Here is a 4321-nt window from a genome sequence, read left to right as displayed (position 1 = left end):
GATGTTAGTTTCATTAGCATAGCCAGACAACTCTGGCGCGCCAACCGGCACTCCCCTGCTAGCCCCTGTCTTCTAGCGCTATCTTGTCAGCCTTACCTCGTGCTCCTTTGCCAGCCCTGTCTAGTGCTCCCTTGACATCCTTTCCTGGTGTGCTCCCGCCATCCTTTCTTGGTGCGCGCCCACTAGCCTTGCCTGGTGTGCGCCCGCCAGCCTTGACTGGTGCGCGCCCGCCAGCCTTGACTGGTGCGCGCCTGCCATCCTTGTCTGGCGCTTGCCTGCCATCCCTACCGGCACGTGCCTCTCGGCCGCCCCTGTCGTCCCCGGGCAGTCTTGCCCAACTCCTTGCTAGTTGGGCCTGAATTGGGTTAGCCCAAGGCCTGACCTAATTCCCTTGACCTAATTGTTCCCCATAAGGAGAATAATGCCTCCTCCATGGAGGGAATTTCCCTTACACTCTCTTCCACTACCTTGCACCTCAAGGCACTAGCCTACGTCATGCCCATATACTCGCCATCATACGAAGATGGTTCTGTCCAACCAGGAAGAACCCTCTCATCTCTACCAACCGATCTAACTTGATCGTCAGAGCCTGCACCGGGGTCATAATACTTGGGGTGGTTCTAACGATTTTGCTTTGTGTTCCTAGATCCCATATGAAGCAGCAGTCAAGAAATCAATCCAGAGATTTGAGTCGCATCATTTGGTGTCATCCCACACTTGAACGTGTAGCCATCGTCTTGTCTCAAACTCGTTCCCGCCCTAATCTTTTCTGATCTGTTGCAATTTCTTTTCAGTTTTGCAAAAATCTTTTCATTCCTACCATTTGTTCAGATCCGTTTAGCTCTCACGAAGATCTATCCACATTTGATTCACTATCTCTCAGGTCTCCCGATCTGATGCATTTTTCGGTTCAAATCTATCGATCTGATGCATTTTTTAGTTCAGATCTCTCGATCTGATGTGTTTTTCTTTCAGATCTCCACCTCTGCTTTCATTTTTTTGCTCAGATGTATAGATCTGCTCTGTTTTTTGCTTATACAGAACATTTTTGAAGTTTGCAAAGATCTTCTCAGATTTGTTTTGTTCATATTTTGCTATGTTCTTCAACAACTTGAGGAGAAAAATAATTTTTTAGAAGCTTTTAACCGCTTATCAGTTCATATTACCAAAAAAACCGTTTTGATAAAACTGCAAAATTGGTCCCTATGGTTTCGCAAAAACTGTGGATAGGGTCCAAAAAGTTTCTGACTTGCATGGAAGGTCCAAAATCAAGAAATTTACGTGATTTTGGTTCTAGAAAACTTGAAAATACCGTTTTCCCCTTTAAATTTCTTTTTTTGTATATTTTCCATATTTATTTTAAAACTCTATAAATAAAACATGAAAAGAACAAAAATTGGCCCCCCTACCCCACCTATCTCTCTCTCTCTCTCTCTCTCTAACCTAACCTAACCTACCCCACCTATCTATCTCTCTCTCTCTCTCTCTCTCTCTCTCTCTCTAACCTAACGTAACCTAACCCAGATGCCTATAAATAAAACATGAAAAGAAAAAAAATTGGCCCCCCATATAGGCTTGGTTGGGTTTTTGTCCGGTTGGGTTTTATATTCATATGTATGTGTGTAAGTTTTAATCTGCATGTGATGAGTGATGAAGAAGATGGGAAATAGAGTCAAAGAAAGAGTGAGGGAGAATGTGTGGTACGGTGGAGACTAGAGAGGGGTAGGGTGGGGTGGGATTTTTTTTTATAATTGATTAAATAATAAAATAAATAAATAAAATGTAAAAAATAAATGATAAGGGTAAAATAGTTTTTTTTAATTTGTTAGAGACCAAATTCACAGAACATTTCTAATCTTAGGACCAAATTCACGGGAAATTCCTGATTTTGGACATTCCATACAAGTTAGAAACTTTTTGGATCCCATCCACAATTTTCTACAAACCACAAGGACCAATTTTGCAGTTTTGTCAATCGTTTTTAGTTGAGGTTTTCCGCATTCATCCCCATCATTTGTTTGTAAATATTGTTATGATGATTGTATATTCATAGAACCCCTTAGAAATCGTTTATACATTCTCACAAAAACCCATCAGACCATATTTTGATGATTTACCCCAAAAATATATCCTACACTTACAGTTTACTACACAAACAAAAAAAAAATACAAGAATGGTGCATGTTTCCTTATGCCACCTCTCAACCAAAAAAGAAAGGGGGGGGGGGAGATAGTAGGGCTCTGTACTTTTCTGCATTCAAATGACAAGACTCAGGGCCCACATTGTTCTTACAAGAGTCAACACTCAACAACTCGTAGAAAAAAACAAGACCCAAGGCGGGTCACACTGTGTCTCCCTCCTACTCGAAAACGATGATGGCACAATGACCACCTTCATGTTTTCTCACGCCAACAACTAACCTCTATTACAACCTGACCGATTCCGGAACCCGACAATTTTCGTTCTTCTCTGGTGAAACGACACCGCTCCCGGACGAAGCAACGATCCTAGGCCCCATCTAGCTTGATATACCATCGAGAACGAAAGCCACAACAACCACCACTCGTCGACCACTAGAAACAGCGGCCAAAGCCTCGCTATCGTGACCACTTGCAAGTGCCACCTCATACTGTCGTCTATCGCTAGTATCAACATCCGAGACGCAACCTTGTCCAATGAAAAACTTCCAACAACAGCTCTCCTCATCTACATCATCAGTAATCACCGGAATCTCCTCCATATCTCTCCACCATCCGGAGCTATAACATCAAAAGTCGATCGTCGCTCTTTCACCACCAGCCGATCCTCCTGCAGCAGCTGATCCGATGCAAATCACCATCATTGCTAGATAGGACCACTCATTGTCTTCGACCATCATCAACACAGGTGACACAAGAGAATGGCGCCACTGGAGATTCGTATCGCTGCTCTGATCCTCTCTTGAAAGAGACGATCTCAAGCGAGGAACAACAAAACCATCACCTCCTGTCACTAGAAAATTGCTACTCCGACCTCTCTTACGCACAATAAACTATGAAAAAGAAAAAAATTCATCACCGAAACTCCCATAGAAATATAACCTCCTACTCGGTGTTTTTTTGTGAGCCGCATTCCCCCCCCCCCCCACCAACTACTGGGATAGGAACTAGTTTCCTCGAGAGACAGTTTTCTAAACTTCTTATTTCCCACCCAGCATTGGTTGCGGGTCTCACCCCATCGTTAGGGCATGTGGGGTCTCCTCGATGACATTTCTATGACCGACTTTCAGTTGTCACTGGAACGCAGGAAGCAGAGATAAAGTGCATTGAATCTATTTAAAGACTTCGGAGCTCGACACAACAATTGTGTCGAGTAAAAATCTCGGAAACATTGTTGTATGGAAAGGTTACGTCTCTTAGCTACCTCGGCCCGACATCATTATCGAACAACACCCCCTTAAGCATCCTAGCTCTGCACTTCCGAAGCCTAGCTCTCCATGATCATAACTACGTTGCATCAGACCCACCAAATCACACTCTTGCCAAGGAAGGATCATTAAGCCAGCTCGTGACCCGTAGGGTTTTGAATAATTAAATCCATACCCTTATCCTCCGGATCAACGGATTTTCAACCCATTTACCCGACCCGTTTACAATATTAAGATTATATTATAATTATGAATTACAACACATCTAACATGAATCACTAAAACAAGACCAAATTCATTCCTAAACCAGCTTCAGTTATAGCGTAATAAAGAATGTTTCCAAAACAAAACAAATGTCTACTATTGCAAACATGCATGGGAAAATGAAGCATAACTGGAGTAGGATTCAATAACACACGATTTCAGTAAGGCATGATTTTAATAAGTCCACCAATTTGAAGTCACGGTTTTGGCACAAGAACACAAGTTTTCAGTAACTAGTATGTGACATCCTCTATTTTCAGAACGCATTAAAACTTTTCTTTACACTTTAAAAAAATCATTTATTTATATTTGTGGAAAATCCCAGTACAAAATATCATTTTGATTACAAATGTTTATTTTTAAAATGTTAAAATCCTAAGGATGTCATAATCAATACATATACATATGTTATAACACAAAGACCTGATGCTCCTGAATACTACTACAAGCTATCTCTTAATGACTCAACATCCTAATCAAGTTCCAATAGCTTAATTCTTGATTCTTGTGATGCATATAAACTGAGTGAGTCAGGTTGGAGAAACCTGGTGAGATACGAAGGGATTTCAATCCCTCAATATTTATATGATAATATTCCTTAAGTATCAGACTTTCAAAACCAACTGTTATCATACCATAATCATTCCTAC

Source organism: Lactuca virosa, chromosome 1, assembly GCF_052849685.1.
Source record: "Lactuca virosa cultivar CGN04683 chromosome 1, Lactuca_virosa_CGN04683_v6, whole genome shotgun sequence".
Lineage (NCBI taxonomy): Eukaryota > Viridiplantae > Streptophyta > Magnoliopsida > Asterales > Asteraceae > Lactuca > Lactuca virosa.
This window is presented reverse-complemented; position numbering follows the sequence as displayed.